The 24,365-nt window shown below is 40.6% G+C and overlaps 1 long non-coding RNA gene across 1 annotated transcript; it reads right to left on the reverse strand.

Annotated features, from left to right (window-relative positions):
• Positions 1-6,528: 6,528 nt before the first annotated feature.
• LOC132317327 (uncharacterized) lies at positions 6,529-20,185 on the reverse strand. The gene is made up of 5 exons (XR_009484060.1): positions 20,146-20,185; positions 19,316-19,385; positions 14,073-14,109; positions 13,240-13,470; positions 6,529-12,404 (listed from the first exon to the last, which is right to left on the reverse strand). It is a non-coding gene; the product is annotated as an uncharacterized LOC132317327 (long non-coding RNA).
• Between the last annotated feature and the right edge of the window lie 4,180 nt (positions 20,186-24,365).

A 24,365-nucleotide genomic window follows, 5' to 3' on the forward strand; every position in this document is an offset into this window, starting at 1 on the left:
CGTTCTACCTTTTCATATAGATACAGTGTTAATGGCAACTAGCTGTCGGTCAAGTGGCTCATTAGCTGCATCTGGCACATGAGGCACTGCTAGTGGCCTCCTATTTGCTTGTGTGTGCAGCCTGCAGAAGGAGCAAGCTAGCATGTCGTAGAAGCTGCACAGTGTGCTTAGTGCATGAATCCGGATGCCACAATGCTGGCTGGAGCACGAAGTTTTGGATTTCAAATTCAAGGGCAACTCACACGCCTGCCAAGTCCTCTGGAAGCGCAGCCCTGTGGCTGCACAGGCCTGAGTCAAGTTCTGGCAGCTCCATGAAGCTTAGGCTGTGAGCAACTGTCTTTAGCAGATTCGAGCCTGCCTTTCCGGGGCTGACGCTGTGAAACCAAGGAACAGTCTTTTCTCCTTCGCTTCTGCTCAATTGTGGGAACGCTGCGCTGCTGAAGTTGTGATGACCTGCCTGCTGCCTTCCCTTGGCCAGTCAAGGTGTTTCATAAAAAATACCTAATGGGAGCTCACTGGGATCTCTCTGTTTTGAATGGGTTCTGCTTCTTTCCAAACATCTAGAAAGTAATTTGATGGAAAAGAAAGAACACTACTTACCCCTTGTTATTGGCACAGAATATCTTTATACCTTATTCTTGTTAGTTGGAAGATTGAGGGTCTTTTCCTTTCCCTTTTGCTGCCTAAAGGGCTGATGTTTTAAACCTTCCGTAAAGTTCAGTAGTTGTCTGTAGTAGTCTAGAGAGGATTGTATTTACTTGATCAACTTAATTTCAGTGATACATTTGCCATTTCCTTATTCTGCTTCTACAGATGTTTAGCAGGTTGCACTGCCCATTGCTGCTGATGCCAGTACTCCCTGTATTTCATAGTCTTAATTGTTTTATTTGTAAAATAACTCTTGTAATGGGCTTGGAGCAGAGGGGACAAAACTCACTGCGAGGCGCCTCAGAGCCCTTAGGTGGGCAGCTGGTACTTATACTACTAATGTTCACTGTGATGCTTTTTGATTGAGAGTTCCGGGTTGTTTCAGTTCATTCTGATTAAGCAATAACATAGAATATCAACAGCCATTCTGCCAGGAGAAGGAGGGTCTCTCTCTGTTAAATTCTAATACTATATGCTGTCTAAGTTATTTTTGTTGTTTATGTTTTACAGATTTGACAGGCATGAGTGCAAAAATGCAGTGCTTGTCAATGACAGCTAAATTCGGGATATCAAAAGTAACTACCTGAAGTAAATGTTACACTCTTGCAAGATCTGTTTCATTGCCTGTAATGATAACTGTTATCTTTGCTAAAATGAGCTCTATCCTGAACCCTTAACTGGAAGGCTGTTGGTAACAGTTGTCACTGTATATTCATGTAAAGTTTGGATTTGCTGTATTTGATTATTTCGTTATTAAGAACAAATAAGTTCTTAAAGTTGTGTTTTGCAGTGACTTCTGCATTATGTTTAAGGGCCTGTTGGTCTTTAACTGGGGTCTTGTGACTAAACTCATTTTGTGCAAGCATTTCCCCATGTCAGGTAAATGTTTTCCATTGTAGAACTTCACCGTTGTGTTATTTTCTAAGTGACAGCCCTTTTGTTGTTGCATCAGTCTAAGAAACATGATTGGTAACGGGACTACTCACTTTTGCCCTTTCATTCTGGTTTCTGCATGGAGACTGTTTCTTGCTATATACTTTACATATATACTGTGTCTAATAGTGCTAAATTGTCTTGCTTCGTCTAGCTAAGTGTCTACCCCAAAAGAAAAAGAAAGCTGTCAGTTACTTTTTTTTTATATTATCTTTACGGATGTAAAGAAGAAACTTTTTAAATAAAAAAGCTGAAATTCAGAACTATGTATTGTGCGGATCATGTATAGTATCACATGAGTCATAAGCCCACTTCTTTTCCCTAGACTACATTTACAGAAAAAAGCCATCAGTTTATCTTGCTTAGGTCCTGGTTCATTATGAAGCATTAAATTAATGGTTCCTCATATTGTATTACTTAGCATGACTTTAAACAAATAATGAATATGTGCTAAATAATAGCTGGTAAATTTTTAAACTACATTTCTCTGATCTTTGGAACTGGCAGGACCTCTGCTCTGTTGAGTCAAGCTGTGGTCCTTCATGTCTATTTGTCAAATGATGTTTTTTCTTGGCACTATTGCCTGATGTACCTGCTGACACTCACAGCAGTACAGTGTTCTAAGTAAATTCTGTTTTAAGAAGCAAGCCACCTTAATTCACAAAACATAAAATAAATGCAATATCTATCTTATCTGAGATGAACATTTACTGAGATATCAACTTAAACCCCTGGGTGCATTTTGATTTAAGGAATGCTTATAAACTTCTATTCCTGAAAGATTCAGCTTTTGATCCCAGACCCTGTCCCGGATTCAAGTTCCTCTTAATCTACAATTGATCGGTGAACATTTGTTTTTCTTACTCCAGTGTAGAACCCAATCTCCTCTAACTAGGCATCTTGAGAGATGTGTTCTAGCTTTAAGTGCAGCCAGGGCCAGTCTGGCTTAGGAAGGATGGTTTCTCTATTTAAATGAATACCAACCACTTAGAAAGCAAGTCTCAAGGTCAGGCCTTCGTATGTTAGCTAACCAGCACCTGTCTTCTCTGGAATCTGAAGACAAAAACAACCAGCAAATGAAACAAATTAAGGTGGTTGAACAGGCTACTGGAGTAATAATCATACTGTGAATCTTCTATAAGCTAGTGTAAGGGTTAGCAATCCGTAACAGGTTTTGGAAAGCTTGTAGTAGGCTTGGGAGCCATGGCTTCTTCAGCACAGTCCTCATGAGGTGGTATCCTGCTGCTGTGTTACAGTGCTTCCCAAAACTGCTTTCAGCAGCAACCGCAAGGAAAGTTGTGCCTCCCTGAAGGTTGTGACATGCCCACCACAGAAAGCATTTTTCAGAAATGTAGCTGCCAAAACAATAAACAATCCACATACATACTACTTATTACTTTTAGGCAATCTATACAAGCAAGAGTAGCTTTCTGCTACCATCTAAAATAAGCCTTGAAGCTTTCATCAGGTAAGTTGCCCATCTTAATACGAGTGGAGTAACAATTTTTCTTTAATTTCCTTCCACGAAGTCAGAGGCTCTTGTGCCTGAAGTCTGCTGGAACAGCTGGACCCAAAGCAGACATCCAGCACATGTAAGTTCAGCTCAAATCGTTTGGTTCTGACAAAGGGACAACAAGTACAAACACATCTCAGAAGTGGAGTGTAGTGTATAGTAAGTAAGTTGGTTAATTTGTCTTCTGAACAAACGACACATCCAGTTTTAGTGCATTCTCAGCCTGTGCTGCTTTATTGCTAAAAAAATTTGTATACAGGTGCAGAGTTTCCAAGTTCATTTTTAAACAGTTCCTCTTTACAGTGTCAAAAGAATAAAATCTTATCTTGAAATCCTCAAAGATGCATAGATATAAAAGCAAGCTGCCTTTTGGAAAAACATCAGAATTTGCAGGGAGACATTCTTTCACTGTTACCATGTAAAATGTGTGCAATGGGAGTACATAGTTCCTAGTGACACCAATAGTTTCCTCCACTAATCCATGTGAGCGTGCCATCAGAAGTTCAGTGTAAGAAGTATTTTCTAGCCTGTTTTTTTAAGTACTAAGGTAATTTTTAAGAATCTATAACTAGTACTTCTCCTTTGCTGTTATAGCATACTTTTTGAAAGGAGATCTTCACTGACATCCTAAAATAGCTTATTCGCCAGGTTTTATATTGAAGGGAATAAGCATTAACAAAGGATACAGCTGCTTACTCGTCACACAAAAGAAAATATTTAACAGGGTTTAAAACCATGCAAAGTGTTCTACAGAATACCCCCTAAGAATTAGGTGACCATGGTTAACCGCTGGGCTAAACTTGTTTTACAAATTCCCTTTTTGCTTGAAGAAGTTGGCTCAAAGGATTTCATTTAGTCTAGCTCCTGATACCATAAATTAGTTATCTTCTCCTCTCATAACACTGCTATCTTTATTTGGCAATTCTTGTATATCTAGAAAGAGCATTCATGAGAATAATGCAACCCCTGTTCTAAACCCAAATCACGGTGCTTTATGGATGGTTGGCTATGAAGTATGAACAGGAGTTAACTTGACACACAATTTCTTCCTCCAAGACACTTCCTCTTTCTATTTAAGAAAGAGGACTGAGCCTCTGTACATAGAGAAGTGTTCTGCACAAGTTAAGCCCACCTACAAAATTAAGCTAAGCTAGAAGTATGGAATTCTGCAGTAACAAGCTAGTATTCTACATGTTTGAATACAAGTTTAAAGTTGGAAAGGTATTAGTGACGTAGGCTATGCCACATGTTCCATGTTATTTTCAAACTGCCAGAAGAAAATTAACAGCATTATCCACTAAAAGACTTGGGAAATATTACAGAGAACACACTAAAAGTTTACAGAAAGATGGCACCCAAATTCCCTTTTATTTAGTAAGTGAAATAAAGAAAAAGAGACTATTGCAACCTGTGTTGCAGAAGATAAAGACCTTCAGTGATCAAATCTCATTTTCTGTTTTTAAAAATCTCTTTAAAGAACTTAAAAAATATACAAGATTACCAGTATTTTCAGGTTCATTCCTGCAGATGCCATTATTGCTGGCTGGTACCAGTATGCTTCAGTACAGCTGCCTATGTGGCTAGAGAGTTACCTGAAAATACTGTCTATTAAAAAGCTATTCAACACCTGAAATATATGTACTGTGCTTATTAATTTCAGTCTTCTCCAAATAATTTCCCTCACCACACCCAAGCATATTACCTACTGTCTGGCAAATATTTCACTCAATTTGAGTCTGTGGTTTCCGTTACTTGGTTTTTTTTGTGTTGTTTTGTGTTTGTTTTTTTTTTCTTCCACCAGTTGCGCTCCCCTGCACCTTGTAAGAAACTCTGCACCCTTTTCCTTGCTACAGCTGCAGCAGGTGAGAAACCTCATCTCGCCCCTAAACATGCTTAGTTCATGCCCTGCTTTTTACATGCTCAGGGCACTAATATGAACCAGACAAGAGGTTATAAAGGCGAGTTCTGCTGATCCTGGTTCCTGATTTACAGTTTTGGTGCCATGCTTCTGTCCCTATCTATACATTCTGCCCCTTTCTCTACAGAGGCAGCACGTTCTCTAAAAAAAAAAAAAAAATTTGAGAATCAAAGCAGGAAGTTCAAGCTATTGGTATATTAATTCCTATTGCTTCATTATGTATAAATGCATATCTCAATTTACTGGTAATAACTACATTACACTAGACATTTTGAATCATGCATAATTAGAATACTAGCTCTAAGATTTGGTTTGTGGGCCTGTGCCGCTTTCCTTCAGTTTCTCCATGCCTCAGGCATTACAAACCAGCCACCTTTTATTTGACCTGCAAACACGCTCATTTGGAGGGGAAGTGGAGAGAAGCAGACAGGATTTACATAGGACACACTAAACAGTAAGTTGTAACAGTAAGTTACCTTTGATCTTGGACCTCAGATGTTGTAAAGCCTTAGCGAATCTGTCTATATTATAACCTGGTACATAGGCTCTGAGACAGAAACACACTCTGCTTACATCATGAACACCGACACTTTCTCTAAAACTCAGGAGAAAGTGTAGAGCAGGCTGAAAGGGAACAGACATCAGAATCCATGGTTAGTGTTCTGCACTGTTAAACGAGACACCCTGGTTCAACTGCTGGCTTTTGTGGGCCAGTCAAAGCGCTACAGGGGCAAAATGCTGGATCATTCAGTAAAAGAAATCCAACGGAATCTAACTTGAACTGCCATTATGCAGCTCTGTACCTGAACAGCAAGTAGTAGGATTGTTAGCTTTGGAGGAAGACCAGACAGTTTCCTAGGGATGCAGGAAGCAGTTATTTCTAAGATTGGTTACCCATCAAAAACTGTTCTTCTCTTCCATATTTTTTCCTTCTCTGCCCAAAAAACACACTGCCCGCTCTTGACAATGTCATCCTTGTGTAAAGTGTCAGTGTCCTAAACCTCGGTACAATTTCTTCTCGCTCACTATCAAAGAGTCTTTGCAAGACTTCCTTTTTTTGTCCTAAACTTGACAATTATCCTCAGTTGCAGAAGGTGCAATTCCTGAAGGTGCAATTCCCAACACAAGTACTGGCTAGACCTTCTGCAGCAGCACTACTGGGCACAGAAACAGCATATACTTGTATCATCTGGGTTTAGTACTGCTCAAGGAGGCATGTCAGGGCTGGTCACTACACCTTTGACAGCTCACACTGCAACATGGTAGCAACTAACACTTCCACTTAATTTTAGCAGCAGTGAAATCAAGGAGGTTGGAGCAAAGGTCATGCCATAATACAAGAGCTGAAAGGCAAAGGGATTCCTTTTGTTGCTGTGAATAGTAATTTCTAATCTAGCACTCCATAATATACAGATAATTAGAAAAAGTCTGCACTGGGAAGAATATGCAGATAGCTTGCTTGGCTACATCAGTCTTGATTCCCCCCCCCCCTTCTCTGAATGAATAAACCCTTGAAGAATTCTATTCAGCCACAAAGTTCATATTTCTGAAATATGAACATGACCGTGTTTTCATTATTACATAAATGTACTTGCTGACCACAGACCAGAATAAATTTATAGTTTCTCTAATGTAATCAGATAACAATCAAATTAAGGTCCCCTATGGCCAGCTTCCAATTTTATCAATAATTCAATAGCTGGAATTTAAGCTGATTACAACTTTGCAGATCAATTAGCTTTTCATACACATATTACATATTTGCCAACACTTAATTTAGACATCTTCATGCTTACTTTGGTTACTTTATACTGTAAAAATGCTCACTGCCCTCACAGTCCCTTTATCAACTTGGAAGAGCCAAAGGGCTTCTTCACCTCCGTAATTTTGGAACATTAGAAGCTTCCCTTCAGCTGTAAGTTACAATCCAAATTACTTCAGCTTTCTAGAAGAAATCCAGCCAGATAGATCTAAACCTCTGATGTAGTAATTCTGTTCAGAATACGGTATTATCTGTTGGGCCTTATTGTCTCTATAGACTACATATCTGCACTGAAAACAGTGCCAACTATGGACATTTTAGAACTCCTGCAGCTATTTTATGTAACTCTTTGATAGCAAATACTTTGCTGGGTGCAGAGCTGTAGATCAATAACCCTTTGAGTTACCAGAAGCTTCACAGTACTTGCCTCTGCAAAACTTCAGGCATCAACAGAAATCAATGATGGTCTGAAACAGAGTGTTTAGCAAGACTAAAATTATTTTTCACTGTAAAGTAACATTTTTAGAGTTCAACAATTGTGCTTGGGACATACAAATGTTTTGAGTGTCAAGTGGTCTCTAATTTTTTATTTAAAGACCATCTCAGATTGGTCTTTTTAAACAAAGAAAACAAAAAGTACTTCCCACAATAAAAGCTTCTAACTTCAGAATCAGGTTCTCTTCACAGTGTAGTACTTGGAAGGGTTTAGTTTCTTCTCAGAGAAACACAGCAAGTGCTAGACTACAAAACTGAAAAAAAATATGGGGAAACTTCAGCTATCCTTTCAAAAAGAACTGTCTGCCCTTCCCCCAGCACTCATTGACAGTGCTTCAGGCAAGTGACAAAGCTAATTTTTTTTTTTTTTTCCTATCAGGTTCATTAACTAAGTATTCAAGTGCCAAATTCCCTCCAATGAGAGGAACATAAGAGGAATTCACCCATCTTCTCAGGAAGAGACTCTTCACACAACTCCCTGCAGCACAGAGCGCCACAAACGTATTTGGTTATTACCCACTTACTCTACTGTACAGTCTTGCTAATGCAAGTTATTTACTATCACATGCAAAACAGTTATTGCTACTAAAGTTCTATTTTCTTATTAAATCATCTTATGGCTTTGTTTGCATCAGGGATTCTTCCCCCTACATACTGTGCTATTTTGCATTCCAGTTTCAGAGGTATTTTTCAATTGATTCTCCCAAGCACTAAACTACTTTATTCAATGGTACAGCTACTTCCATTTAGAATTGAACCTAACTCTCAGCACAGGTCCCCCAGATCTCTGCTGTAAATGGCCCACCTGTCCAATTTTCTTGGAAATCTATTAGATGCAGAGGGTTGGTTGTTTGGGGTTTTTTTCTTTTTTTCCCTGTTACATACATTAACTCTGCACGGATTACTGGTTTTGCACCAAAGTACATGCTTCTTGATTAATTACTTTAGAGATATATCATATCAAAATTACAAAACCAAGCTACCCATTCCCTCCCTCCCCCTAATGGCCATTTACAGGCAGGTCTCAGGAAAAAAAGATGCAGTATCCTCTCTAAGTTGAAAGATAATTTTGTTCTTGTAAAAGAGATAAATGGGTGAAGAGCAACACTGGCACCAAATAAAAGACTTTTTCCTAGGAAATCAGAGGATGCCATCTACAGAGCATTGCACATCTCAGGAATCGTATCAGTCTCTTATTTGACCAGTCCAAGCTGCCCATTGAGTGCTAAATCATTTGAACTTCCCCTGGTCTAAACTTTCCTTCTGAAAAAAGCAGAGGGAGACAGAAATTATTAAAATTGAGCTTAGAGCTGGAAAGCAATACTGCAAGTTACCTAAAATACGGGATGTTAATTTCAATAATACAGGGGTGGGGAATCTCTGATCCATAGGCTAGAGACAGCCTGCTGCACAGATACAGTCTGCAACGTTGTTTTTCCAACAGCCCTTGACATTATATTCTCTCTTATTATTAAGATGTATGTAAATGCAGGATCCACCAAAGGTGTTAAAGGACTCAGTAGGACTTCAGCCAAAAAAGGTTCCCCATTCCTGCAATAATGGATAAAAGTCTTCTACGCGTAACTGGCAGATAGCATTTTGCAACCATTAACTTATTGTATAATGAGGATAATGTTTAACTAGTTATAACAATTATATAGGCAGATCTGAAAAAAAAATTACTTAAAAGATTTTGTAAATGATCTTAAGGTGGCAGAGATGTGTACAAAATGCACACAAACTCCTTAGCGTATTCATACTTTTCTGAGTATATCACAGGATGGGTAATAATAAAATTGAAAATGCTGCACATGGAAGAAAACACGTTCAACAAAGACTAAAGAGAAAAGAATCCCACCAATAGAGATGAGAATTCTGGACGCTTACGTACAGTAGCTTACTTTGCAGTTGGACAGATAGACTAAAACCAAAAAGTCAACTATGATTCTATGACGCCCGTTAAGTGAACGCATTCCATTTCTAAAAATAGCGTTGCCATTGTCAAAGGGAGGATACTGCATGTTTAGACCATGTTTGTGACATTTCTATTGTATCCTTTCTATTGTTAATTACATTATCATAACTGTTTATTAATAAGTTTGTCACTCTGAAATTGTAAAAATACTACTAGGCTCATGCACTGTCCTAACATGGCACTACAGTTTGCTACAAAGCACTAATGCTTATGGAACTATACACATCTCAAAATGGAAGACATTGGTGATTTTGTTGTTTTCAAACAACTTGTAACATCATTTTGTCCACAAGTATTAAAATATATATATGTATATATATATGATCTATTGCACATGCCCCTTGTTTTTGTAATCTTTCACATAGGAAGATTTCCAACCAACATAGAGAAAAAGTGGAGCAAGAAAAAGTAAGTAGGCTGAGGCAGCATTTCCTAACACAGCAGTTTTATAAAGGTGCTGGCCGGAAAGGTACAGGAATGGGGGGTCTTCTGGGCATGCACTATTGGAGTATTACTTCTGTGAAAGCCACAGATCTTTAGCCCTGCTAAAAATACTATGTTCTAAAATTAAACTTGAAAACTAATGTTGTTCCATTGTCATGGACAGGAGTCAGGAAAAATCAGCAATTCTATTTTTTTTGTTATAATGCAGGGTTACAAGATGCTGAGGGTTATTCCTATGGAAAAAGAAATCAAAGATCTTGAAGTGTCTACTCTCTAGTCAGACAAATTCTTATTTTTTGTACATGTCCACAGAAACAAAAAATACCTTCCCATCGCCCCAAGTATTTTGTCATCAAGCTATGCAAGAAACACCTGCTAGTTCTAACGTCAGAAGGATAAGTATGGGTAGAAGGAAGAAAAGGAAATTCCCAGATCTAAAATCAGATGTTTCTTATACCAGATACCTCCCAACCACTTATAATCCTATGATACTGACAGTATTTTCCATCACTTAGAGATGGATCCTGCGTCTACAGACATCTACATTAAATACGATTAGTTTCAACATGAGGCCCTAAAAGGAAGTGTGCTTTTCTAGTTGCCTCCAATGCCAGAAAATTCAGACCATATTCAGCAAAGAAAACCTATATTCTTAAAAGAACTCAGACCGAGCTGGTGGTTGCCTCATCAAGATCAATGTAACTCTTATCACACAGGTCATCACAATGTTACACACAATTTTAGTGCACCTCTCTGCTCATTACAGTTGGCATCATTTTGATACGCAGTGTCTTGCCCACCACACTTCAGCTTACGTGTCTGATCTTTTCTTCATGGAAACAAAAAATGGGTAAAGCTGTCATTAAATCTTATTGTTACAATGCAAGTCTAAACACAGACTTAACTCTACTCTGAAGACTAGGATCAACGCCAACACTTGTCCTTACTCTGCTATGGAACTTGGTCCCATAAAATGTCACCATATTTTAAATATCAGAATGCTGCCCTTGCAATCTATCATTAAAATTTAAGAAGGATTTCAATTGTTGGCTTTTCAGCCATTTTCAGGCTGTCTGGCTCTCTCCACCAGTTATATAAAAGGAAAAACAGAACCAACCAAGAAATCTAAAACAACCCCCCAACAATCCTACTATCTCCCAAAACCTATTAACAGAACCTATATACCTTTACTTGATCCAGATTTGAAAATATTATTTTAAGCTAGTAAGTCACATTTTCTAAATCATAAGCTTGGAATAAGGTGCACTAAGAAGAGCTCCAGATTTGAAGTGGAATAGAATACATATCCCAGTTCTGGGTTTTTTGCCAAGAAATCTTACTTGCCATATAGAATAGCATAGCAGGGAGAATGTAAACAATATACGCTCCCACCTCAGAATGACAGAAAACATCCTATATAATCACAAATGATGGAGACAAAGGAACTTGTGTAAACATAAGAACAACAGATTACGCCTTAGTTTGGGAAGGAATAAGAGGAACCAGAAAAAGGCCCATCCTAAGTATTTCCGCTCTCTCTCAACTCACCCCTTACGTGGCTAACAGTCCATTCTCTTAGGCCTATTTCTACCTAGATGGCAGAAATATACAGGTCATCTCAGTTCTCAGTCACAGAAGAATCAAAAAGCTGATTCCATCAGCGGTATGAAAAGCTGAAACTGTGCCAAGGAAGCTGAGTGGATAAACTGCAACTTTACACCTCTGGTCTCTTCCATCCCACCAGAAGTTGATTTCTTTAATAAAGAAAGAAGTTCTGCCCCATCTCTTCTACTGTATAATGTTTTTGTTCCTTTTGCTACTAAGGATTCATAAAAAGCAAGAGGGAGGGAATGATTTAACGTAAACCTAATCATTATCCTGTTACCCCAGAGGCCTTTAAAGCTTCATTTTTCTTTGCTAGAAATGAAATGGTGCAGAGTAATTTCTCTTTCTGGTGAAAACTCTTCATATCCAGCACTTACATAGGTTTACACATGCAAATATACATTTTGATCACAGGCTGGGATGATGCATTTACACACTATAGACAAGGTGATTCTGCATTTGTTCCTGTGCATTAGCTGCTTTATGTGAGTTGACATCAAGATATCTATCTACAAAGTCAAGCCTGGGTCCTGGACTAGAAAATACCTATATGGGATGTCCCCGGTTGTTCGGTAAGTTTCTTCCTTAGGTCAGAGCAGAAAATATGTTCTGGTTTTCCTGCTGCAACTTTTCATACATGTCAAGACAGTTTGACATAGCAATGCCTGCAGACACTTTATCTGCTAGGAATTCCAATATGACACAGTGAAGTACTTAACCTTCCTAAATTGAAGAAGGAGGTTTCAGTGAAGAACACCAGCTTCCACTTGCATCTGATTACAAAGTATTTCTCATTTTAAAACAGAACGCAGAAAGCTGGATGAAGAGCTGGCACAGAAGACATTTCTTCAGGGAAACAAATGCTGATTTCTGTTACTCTGCTTTTGAGTTTTGATAAAACGGTGGGGTACTTCTGTGGGAGAAGTCATCTGGTGAATCAAATGTTGGGCGAGATGATTGAAACCGGAAGTAGAGAGATCTTTGTTTGTTCAGCTCCATGGAAGTGAAGGACAGGTTTTTGCTTGCTAGAAGAGAAACACCCACATCTCACAGCTTGTAAGCAAGCGACAGGACCACCTTCTTCTTGAATGTCAGGAGAAGATCTGGAATCCTAAAATAAAAAAACCAGGACAGGCAGTTTAAGAATCAGAATAAAATACATTCAACACTAAAATGCCCACTGGTTCATTACTTTAAAAGCCTGACTAACGGACAAAATTAGCTGGCTTCACAAACTGCAATAATACCTTGCTCTAAGATTTTATATCTAACTGTAGAGGTCCATAAGCTGGCTAAAGAAATACTACAGAAATGCTGAACTATACACTCACTCAGAAGCAATGCATCCAAAAAATATATCAGCATTAATTAGCTATGGGGCTTCTTAACTGTGGCTGCAACATATAGCATGACAATGTTGAGGAAGCACCAGAACACACCCTGTGCACAGAGAGGGTATATTCTGCTATAGCAGGTCACAGTTCAGAGAGACACCAAAAACTATCACCTAATTAACTACGGAACCATCGGTGCTAGAGAGGAAAAAAGCACTTATGACAGTTGTAAGATCACACAGATTAGGTACTCACTTTTACTCATTTCTCCCCACTTATCCACAGTGTAGACATACTTCAACAACTGTCATCTTGTCACCGATCTCCTGGCCTTTCATCAGTGACACTCACCTGGTATCACCTAGTCACAGTAGCTGTTAAGACATGATTTTTTTGCTTTAAGTTTGATGCCAGCCTGGATTGGAAGGTAACGCAGGTGCACTTCTGCACAGCTAGTGCCAGAAACATTTATTATCATTCTCCTGTACCACGATGAGAGATGTGAAAGAGAAATTATTTTCTTTGGTTTCCTCTCTCTCACATACAAGAACATGAGGATACACTGTATTTTTTTAAGCCCTTCCCCTCTTTTCCCCGTCTTATTCTAATTACCTTAACCCCTTAGTTGATCGAGTTCAGAAATAATCTTGCAGTGAAAATTTTCCACTCCTATGTTAGAAGTAGTGAGTAGATCATGAAAATGGAAACACAGCACACATCACCATCACTTTCTCTCTGAGGCACCCAAATATTTCAGCTGACCATGAGCTTGACCATCCATGCTCACACTGTTGGGAAAGTCTTATTCTTGCTATGAAGATGGGGAAAAACAGACCTGGAGAGCTGCAACAAAACATACCAAAGGTTTGTGGCAGAGCTGAGAACAGAATAGAGCACTCTGTTACACATCTTAACTACCAGGATATCTTTATTTCATTCACTAGGGGGAAAAAAAAAGAAAAAAATAGAAAATCAAAACTCCAGAAGTTGATTGTCATCCTTAGAAATTTTGAATGTACTTTTTTTCTATTTGATAATTGACATTTGGTTATGTTATCTTTCTTCCAATCCTACTGTTTAACAAATACAACTTTTAAGATACTACTCCCCGAGTTAATACATTACACAATTAGTGTCTCTTAGCAGAGCAAAATGACATCATGGGACAGGAATTTTATAACTTTAAAAGCATTTATTCTTGTTAGAATATATAGTTAAATCAAAAGTTCTTTCAAGCTAAGCCCAAGCTGAAAGCTGACACTGTGGCAACATTCCAGTTCTCTGAAAGTACCCTACGAAAAATTAAAATCTCAAGGACTGATTTCTTTGGACAGAGGGACAAAAAAAAAGAAAAAAAAAGAAAGAAAAAACCTAAATCAACCAACAAGCTTGACAAGTTTGACACCTGATATTTAGTACCTAAATAACCTTATGGCTTTACTCACCATTATTTCTGATCAATCCACATTCCCTTCAGTGAGCCTAGAGAGAAAGAGATGAACAACAGAAATTAAATTTGCATCTAGGAAGCTATTCAGATCATACATGACTATCTGCACAAGACAAAAGATTAGCTGTACCTTCCAGGAACTAGTTAACATTTTTAGACATTCTATATAAAACATGCTGATGCTACTTTTCAAATTATCATAGCCACCCCCTTCTTTTAGTTTACAGGAAAGGATGGTCAAGTGAATTGGGCCCAAGTATGGAAGACCCAGGACAGGCAAACTTTAACTAAGAACAGGCTAGGGAGGAGAAGCATATAGCCAAAACACGCCTGAAAAGCTTTTGCTCAAAAACCATTCTGTTTCCTGGAGTAAAATCACGCGTGTCATTCATTCCGCAGAATGTAGTTTACACAGTACTGAATTCCCTTTTTCCCTGGATTTTGTTGGTTTCTACTTTATTGAGAACAGCCTACAGCCCATGCTCAACTGACCATATCTGGAGCATTAAGTATACACCACTACCGAAACTGCTTTTTAATTGTGCACATTTTGAAGAGAAACGATATTGTTATGGTAAGCTATCATCAACAGACACACATTCCAGTTTCACAGGAACTGAGATGGACACAATTTCAGCCTCCAATAAGGCAAGAAACTCATGTTAATAACAAACCATCATAGCAAGGAAGCGTAACGACTGTTTTCAAGGATGCTGAGCTGACAACTTAACTGGAAGAATAATGCATTGCTATAAGCAGAAGTCTCTCATCACACAGAACTTACATTATTAAAAATTCCCAGTATCCTCAAAGTGTTACTAGCTTCCGCCCTCCTGTACAACACAGCATTTCTGCAAGCACCAGGGACCTGCACCTTGCTCTGGTGAGGCCGCACCTCGAATACTGTGTTCAGTTTTGGGCCCCTCACTACAAGAAGGACATTGAGGTGCTCGAGCGTGTCCAGAGAAGGGCGACGAAGCTGGTGAGGGGTCTGGAACACAAGTCTTATGAGGAGCGGCTGAGGGAGCTGGGGTTGTTTAGCCTGGAGAAGAGGAGGCTGAGGGGAGACCTTATCGCTCTCTACAACTACCTGAAAGGGGGTTGCAGAGAGGTGGGTGTTGGTCTCTTCTCCCAAGTGACTAGTGACAGGACTAGAGGAAATGGCCTCAAGTTGCGACAGGGGAGGTTCAGGCTAGACATTAGGAAAAAGTTCTTCACTGAGAGAGTGGTGAAACACTGGAATAGGCTGCCCAGGGAGGTGGTAGAGTCACCCTCCCTGGAGGTATTCAAGGAGCGTGTGGATGTGGCATTGTGGGATGTAGCTTGATGGACATGGTGCTGTGTGGTGTTGGGTGGGTTGTGGCTTGTTATTGTTGTTGTGTGGCGTGGGTTTTGTGGTTTTTTTTTTTTTGTGGGTTTTTTGATGTTGTGTGTTTTTTATTTCTTTTTTTTTTTTTTTTTTTTTTTTTCCCCCCCAGGTTGGACTCGATGATCTTACAGGTCTTTTCCAACCGTACTGATTCTGTGATTCTGTGATTGATTCAGAAAAATTGTAGTCAGCAGATGATCCCTAGCCCTGTATTTCAGGGTAGTTATTCCATTCTCGTGTTGCCAATTCTGACCCTTCCTGTTCAAGTTCAACCCTCAAGAATCTGCCATGCACTATGTGACTTTGAGAGATTGCAGAATCAACAGCAAAAGATTCACAAAACAATCTTATAAGGAACAGTTATCAGGAACTCTCCCAAACTTCCTTATCATAATGGAAACAATTCCCAATGCCAATCTTTGAAAAATCAGGTTTTCTTTCACTTATCCTAAAACTACAAATAAACTAAACTAATTACTACAGTAAGTCTTATTATAAAAAAAAGCAGCAGGTGACACTTAAAGCAACTCATACAAAGGAATGTTTCATCCAATACTGAAATTCAGTTTGCTTTAACCAATTTTTTTTTTTATTATTTTATTTTAACAAGTTCACCAACTTTGGATGCCCCAGTTTTTAACCGCACTGCTTGATATACTTTCTATCTGACTTTCACAGATTATGTGGGAGAAGCCTTCACGCTAGTACCAAGAGAACTTGCAAATGTAACCGGATATAAATCAAGGATATTGAAAATTAGTAGGCACTGAAATTGATGGTGACAGTATCAAGTCTATACTTAAAATCTAGTGGAAATTATGAAGAAGAAAAAAAGAGACTATTTTTTTTTCATACCTTACTGAACATACAATCAACTGATATGGAACAAGAAATATCTGTGAAAACTCATCATTATATATATTAATAATTTTCTGTTAAAAATTCTGGAAATATTATTTTTATTAAGTTTTGACTTATTGCCAATTCTTTTTTTTTTTTTGCCCTACCTTAACTAAAGGTTAGTTTCCATGAACTTTAAATCTCACATTCAGATAGACAAATGTCTTGGATACAGGCAGCTTCAGGTATTTCAAAGCCAAAAAGAGATGAAGAAACATCTCATAAATAAATTTACCAGCAAAATTGTAGTATTTTTCTTGTCATATAGATCAACATGCCCTATTACCAATGGAAAAAAAAAAAAAAGTCAGTGTTCTGACATAATCAGCACACTGGAATTGGAAACTATGCTAAAATGCATAGGCTACAACTATGCTACCAAGTTTCACTGCACCTCTCACTCTATGTTTTAAGGGACCCTTAGTTTTAATTAGATTGGTCAGCAAAAACCCAGATCCATCAGATCTGGCTTTCCAAAATAGTACCTTTCTCTCTCACACACAGACACAAATGCTCCAAGAGATGAGCGGAATTAACAGGGACATAGAAGATGATTCCTCACCTCTTCCCTAGAGCCTGAGAAGTAGGTGAGGAAGGAAAGACATAGAAACAGGTTTATGTAGAAAGACCAAGACACGAAAACTTAAGTTAAGTGTGGTGGAGGTGTGTGAAGATACAGAAAGCAAAATTAGCACTACAGATTGCAAGTCCTTTGAGGTCTTTCCGATGGCTTAAAAAGTGTCAAATTTAACGTGGAAAGTTGATAATAACAAAAGCTTAAATCATAAACACAAAATACAACAGAAGTAGCTTACAGTCCTGCAAAAAATTAGCTGCGTTCATGCTCCTTTCACTTTCTAGGTAACTTTTAAAAAGGCATCTAAACCCAATCTATGAGGCAATGCAGAGAACTGTAATAAGAAAGGTTAAGACTGGTGTGACTGGAGAAAGAAAGGGAGTGTCTGAGCGTGGAGGCACGAAAAGGAACACAGAGCAGGAACAAGGCTCTCAGAAGGGCTTGTGTTAACGGCACCCAGGTTAGCAGGTCATCAACACCCCCACTCATCCCCCTGCAGTTTCAGAAGACACCCAGATCTGGAGACAAAGAACAGTGATAATTCACAGAGTGGGACAGGATAGAGACACAGACCACTGTCACCTCCAAAAAGGTACACAAAGGCAGATCTGAAACCTAGAATGGCTACCTACCTAGGAAGAGGCCAGAAGACATAAAAACCGGCCTGTTGATGTCCCTTGTCCTCTACAAGGGATCCTGGACTGAGTATCTGGACACAAGCAACATAGTACCAGACTGCTGGACACACAGCTTAAACACCCCTGCTATGGTGCTTGGCTGCTGGACAAACATCTCGGGCACTGCACACATTCTGCTGCTTATCAGATTGCAAACCTGAGCGACTGTTTTGTTTCACTTTATATTGTAAATAAAATCGCCTTCCTCTCCCATGAGGTTTCCAATGGCTACTTGCTACATCGTTGGTACAATGTTGTAACAGTGCTTCCTACAGCAGCGGAGAAAATAGGGAAGACTGTTTTACAGCTGAGCTTTGTATTCACGATACACACACCGTAGTAACATGCTCCTCGAGTGCTGTTTAGGCAAAGAATTATTCCTTCCTCCACATCCCATTTTAGAGAAACCCTCTTTTTTTTTTTTTTTTTTTAATCCTCCAAAGACTGTGCGGGTGCTCACATCTTGCATTCACATAACCTCCGGCATGTCAGGACTGGTTTCAAACACTGTTCCTTTTCTAGTTTTTAAGAATGAACGTGGGAGGTGTTCAAGAGATACTCCAGACTCTTCACAGACGCGGTCAGAATTTTTAGCCTTAGTTGGTCTACAATTATTGACACCCCTGAATGACAGGTCACGATCACAAGATGCATGGCCTGTTCACGCAAATCTTCACACTGCAGACTCACAGCACTGTGGGCAAGATTGTAAAGCAGTGCATATAGCTGATTTGACATATACCAGGGTAACAGAAAACTCTGATTTTTTGTGGGTTGTTTTTTTTTTTTTAAGATGCTACTTCTCACAGCTGTTGCACATTCAAAGCAATTAAGAATAAATACTATTCTAAATTAATTTACTTACTGCTAAAATAGTGTACAACTTCATGTGAAAGAAAGTTGACTGCTTGTTATTCTTTTAATTATAATATAAAGCAGAATTATCCTTGTATGTAATATGCCAAAGGCAAATCCCCTGGCATATTTTAACGATTCATACACAGACACATAATAAGTAGGAATATTCATCAGTAGCAGCATACTTGCCTTAACGTTATGTTGCTCATAAGCTGCCATTACTGTTACTACGTGAATAATACAGCATGTGAAATGGGTAAAATGTTCCTTAGAAAATTTTTCTCATGAACAGCTACTGCTTTCAGAACTAGTTGTGACAAACAGACCTATCACATTTCTTTTGAGTTATTTCAGCAGTTTCAAACAACTACTACATTATTAGATCATGTCAGATAGCATGCCACATCTCCACAAGATCTAAAGCTGTGCTTCTCATTTAACCACTTCAATTTTTTACTTTTACCTGACATGCACATTGAAAACGCAGTCACTTACAATTCTATGACAAACTCAAGCTTTAAAGAATTGTTATCAAATATAGAACATAAGGAATCTCATGCTAGGGACTGTAATCCTTTTGCTTTCAGTAAGAAGTGCCCCCCCTCCCTTTTTTTTTTTTAATTTAAACAAAGTACCATTCTATCATACAAAATACCTCCAATAATTTTGAAAAATTGAGAGCATACCTGACCTGCATGTCACTAACATGGAAAGGAGAGATAGTGGTTTTAGTAATAGTTTCACACATTTCATCATGTGTAAAGTCCTTTTCACCTTATTATCAACGATCCCATGAATTCATAATGCTACAATCAATTCCACTATCAATATAATCTCTCCACTCTCCATAAACTTACTTTGCACTGTAGATCACTCGCACGTTCCGGTTTTGTCAAATGACTTGGAAGCCATTCCCTTTGTGCACTCCTGTGTCAGTATGACATAAAGACATCAGAAAAGGATACAACCGTTCAGATTAGCAAACTCCATCTAGCACACAGATTCCATGAAGAACAGCGATAGCAGAAAACGAACTATAATCAGCGCTATTTTTGTAGCCGGAGACGAAAAGCCGAATTTCGGATGACACATTCTGGTTTCTCTCCTCCACGTACGCCGTCAGCCGCAGCTGTTCACCGGACGCGCGTTCTCGGCTGTTCCTAACTCGGCTGTAGGGTATCGCCGTGCGGGGAACGGGCTCTCCCCCCCAGCCATCTGCTGCAGCCCGCTCCCGTCGCCCGCCCGCTCCCGCCGGAGCTGCGGCACGCCCTCGCCCCCAGCTCCGAAGTTCCTCAGACTTTTCAGGGCGGCGGACGGGTGGAAGCGGCCCGGCTCCCCCCCGCCCTCAGCGGCGCCCCGGCAGGTGTCCCCGAGGGGGCGCCGGCCGCCACCACACGGACACCCCCCGCCCCGCTCGGGGCCACCCCAGCGTGGAGGCCGCGCTGCCGGGGGAGCCGGCCGGGCGCGCTCGCCGGTTCGGCCCGATCTGGCCCGGGGCCGCGGCGCTGGGCGGAGCGCGCCTCAGGAAGCGGCGGGCGCGAACATACCCGGGCCCAGCCCAATCACGGAGCAGGACGGGGAGGCGGGTGCGCGGGCGCCCGGGCCCAGCCCAATCAGGGAGCGCAGCACCAGGCACCGGGCTGGGTGCGGTCCCGCGCCGGGGGCTGTTGTTCCCCGCCACACTCACCTGAGCGCGGCCGAGGCCGCGGGGCCGCGGCCGGCCCCGGCCTCTCCGCCTCTTCCTCTTACTCCGCCATCTTCCCCTCCGTACCTCGGCCAGCCGGCGGGGGGCTCGCCGCTCCCGGCGACGCCGGGCCCGCCCCCTCGGCCGGAAGCCTATTGGGTGCCGCTCATATGCATCAGCCGTCCAGTTTCGGCGGTGATTGGTCAGCAGCGCCGTCCATCACGGGGGCTGGCCTGCCGCCTCCAAGGCTCTCCTTTCTGATTGGCCCCGGGGAGGGCACACGCCTGGAAAAGGATTGGCTCAAGCCGCGCGAGCGGGGCTGGCCTGGGGCGAATCCTCCGGTGACCTCCGCAAGAATTTAAAGGAGCCGCTCGCGAAGGCGGGGGGCGGCGGCGAGAACGCGGGCCCCACACCCCGGCGGGGTGAGGTAGCGGGGCCCGGCGCGGCGGCCCTGGCGATCCGCCCATCCGGGGAAGGAAGCACTCGCCTGGAGACTACCGGGCTGGCCGCAGCCCGCCCCGACCCTGCCGCGCAGGCCGGCACCCGCAGCGCGGGGAGCGGGGCCGGGGCCGTGTGGCCGTCGCGGCGGCTCCAGCTCTTCCCCTTCACTCGTACCCGGCTCGAGCCTCACGGGCACGGCCCGCTCGGCCGGGCGTTCCTCTGAAGAGCCCCCGGGCGTGACCGTTAGTGACCGTCGCTGACCTGTCGGGGTGCTGCTGCCGCTCCCCCGTCCTCCATTTCACCGCGCAGCAAGGCCCCCCCCCCCCCCCCCCGTGTGAAACCCCGGCTGAACCGGCACCGCCGCCTGCATGGGCCGCCGCTATCAAGTGATCTTGATTGCTCTGAATAACTGCCTTTATTCATTCTGCCAGGTTTTGCGTCATCTGCAAAAATGATTCTTTCTTTCAGCGGGGGTAATTTTACACTCCAGGCTGACGGGTGAGCGTATGGAAGAGTGTGAAGAGGAGTGCCTACCCATTCAGAAAGCTCTCGAGAAACACCCCCGTTTAACCGTGATTCATCACAGACAACTACTACAAGCCATTTCAGTTGAAATCTTAATCCGCTTAATGCACACTTCTCCACTATGTAGTGCTTTAATGCAGATTGTCAGCTTAAATGAAACACTTCTGCCAATTTAAATATCATATCCATGTACTATTTACAACCAAACCTGTAGTTTCAAAGAACTGAAAGCAGACCTTTCAAGTAATTTTCCATTGTAAAGTTATGGAAACTGACATTATTTTTACTTCTGCTCTTCGTGGGTCAAATCCTCTATTGAGATTATTTTGCCCAGACTTGATGCCATGCTAATGGGCCTACACCTATTTAAGTCAACTCATCTGCCACCTTTCAGTATTGATCAGCTATCAAACCTATTTCCACTTTCTGTAGTCTTCAAAATACTCTAACAATTAATGAAAACTAATTGCCTGCACACAGCCAACCATCCAGAGATTCTCAATATAACAAGCTTGAGGCTGCAGATTTGAAAATACTTTACTTCCTACTTGCCAGTAGACTGGAAAATGGTTCATCTGTATTTAAATACCTATCCCATATACTGCTTTTTCAAAAGACAAAAATGAAATATTAGGTAGTTCTGCCTTTGAGCTGATAATCTTATCCCTCTTCCAGACTTTAACCTTCACAAATGACCTTTGTTCTCAAAAAGACTTAAGATTTCATCTCTACAAGCAATCAAGTATACTAAAAATATTACTTTCGTGGAGATCTGCTTATATCTGTACAGCTTAGTTTTGAACAATTTTAAATTTAACACAAATTTAAGATCTCAGCTCTGTAAAACTCCTTCTCTTACTGTCTACCACCCTTTAAGTTAAATGTTAAATATGTATATTCCAGAAAACTGAATAAGATACTCGGTGGCTTCCATGTGATTTATACAGCTAACAGCAAAGTTACATTTTGATAGTTGGGGGGTGAGGGAGTGTTTACTGCAGGAGGATTAGTTGGGTTTTGTTTTGGTTGTGGGGTCTTTTTTGCTGTGTCCCTATGAGAGTGTTTGTGTTCACCTTAAAGCACATTAGCAAAAACCTGATTTCTAAGGTGGAGGCTTATAAGGTCAGAGGTCAAAAACTAGCATTGGTATTATATACCCTTTAATTAGAACAACACTATGAGGAGGGGAAAAAAAGCCTAGTTTGGAACAATGGAGAGGCGTAAAGCTCATGTTGTTAGGGGATCCATAGTGCAGTATTATGAGTGCGTGTCTCTTCTGGAGCTCATGTCTTACACTAGTTTCCTCCACTCTACTAACAGCGTGAAGGATTATTAATACTCTGAAAACAAGCTCAGTTATAAAAAATTGATTTGTAAGGCCTGCTAGCACCATTCTACTGGAATTTAACTTTTCCAGTTATTAAAGGATAGTCAATTACCATACAGGAATAGTTTGAGGTTGTTTTTTTTTCTTTTATACAGTGGAAGGTTTATTTATGGATTGATAAATACAATATCCAGTCTCACTGGGACAATAAGGCACAACTGTAGGTTACAACTATATAGCCAGAAGAAAGCAACACCTAATTTTAAGCATATCACAAAGCCTACAAACACTTTACTTTTCAATCTGTTAATATTGTTACATTCCTATTTTACATGACACGGTCATAAAACTATGTTTCTTTCTCATACAGAGTAGAGGTTTAATTTACATTTCTTTCTGGAATTGTGCTGCACTCCACAAAACAATAAAGTGCAACATTTCACTTTGCAATTCCTTAAAACACATCAAAAATCCTTCAGACACATCAAAAATCCTTCAGACTTGCATGTTATTCTTTAACACAAGTGATGATTAAAGGAACTGAGAAAAAAGGAAATGCACATTTGAGGGTAGTTTGAGACTGGTAAGTTTTTATAGAAATGTTAAAACATGACATAGAGAAGCAGTTATAACACTGATTCTTCAAGAAAGAAGCTCCCAGGGTTTTTGGTTTTATTGGAAGGACCTCCTAGACTATAGGATGCTCCAGCTGAACTACATGAGATCATTTGCCAATCTAGCCACAGAAAATTGTATTACTATTGAACCTTCAATAATTTTGATCTCTTGAATTTATCAGCATTATATCAATGGTATTGATCATCTTACACTTGCAAAGAGATTTATGTAGAAATATACTCCGAAATATTTGGGATAATTTCCCCAAATCATATTTGGGATAATTTCCCCAAATCATATTCTTATGCCAGAGCTTTCATAAATGCAGCTACCACCCTCAACACAAATCTAACAGACCAGGACTTCCATGCTGTAAAAAGTAAATAATTACCGATTATCCAGGCCACTATGATTTAAAAGAGAAAAAAACCAAAATCAGTACTATGTTTCATGACACTATTACCAGGGGGCAGAGTCAGAACTACAAATCCAGATTTTGGCATGACTAGTTTTCTTGCATTATATATATTGGTAAACAAGTTCACCCTTTCAGAGGCAAAACCACCTTGATGAGCAGAGGGATTCTAGAGCAAAGCAACCTGGAGAGGGCACTTCATGGTCCGCTGGCTGTCAAGCCTGCAAGCTACTCAAAGGAAAGAAAAAAGTTTCTGCATCTGCTACTGGAACAATTTAAGTGACTTAGTGCAGAATTCCTATTCCTTTTGAGGACACCACAGCCTGTCTCCATCACAGATTCTCCTATTGTCCCTGTGAATTCATCCCACAAAGAATAAAAATCTATTCACAGTACTATGAAGTACTCTAGGCTATCATCATGCATTCAGTGCTGGTTGTACAATGAAGCCATAGAAATTGAGAAGTCCTCAAGTAAAAGGCAGATTTGGAAGCAGGGAATAAACAAATCTGCCTGTAAAGAGCCAAATGGGAAAGGAAAAAAAGGCAGCTGTGATGTGGTGTTGCTACTGGAAGCAAATGTGAATCATTATCACTGCACCTAGTATTTGATTAGATGTTTGTCTCCAAAGTGTTTCAGAGGGCGCTTCTGTGGAGTGTTCCCGTTTTTCCATTCTCAGATTCAAAGCTCAGAAGAATCAGTTTGTAGATTAAACAGTAATACATAAGGAGAGATGTTTTTGCTGAAACAGTAGTGTAGAAGGAGACAAGGGAGAGAGGGTAAAAAAAAATGGAAGGAAAAGGTTTTTTAAAAAGTGCTCCTTTCCAAGTTGCATGGCAGCCATTTCCCTTTGTTCCTGATGCACAGGGAATGTTCGCATTGGTAGAACAAATCAGG

The sequence above is a fragment of the Gavia stellata genome, chromosome 7 (genome assembly GCF_030936135.1).
Source record: "Gavia stellata isolate bGavSte3 chromosome 7, bGavSte3.hap2, whole genome shotgun sequence".
NCBI classification, from domain to species: Eukaryota; Metazoa; Chordata; class Aves; order Gaviiformes; family Gaviidae; genus Gavia; species Gavia stellata.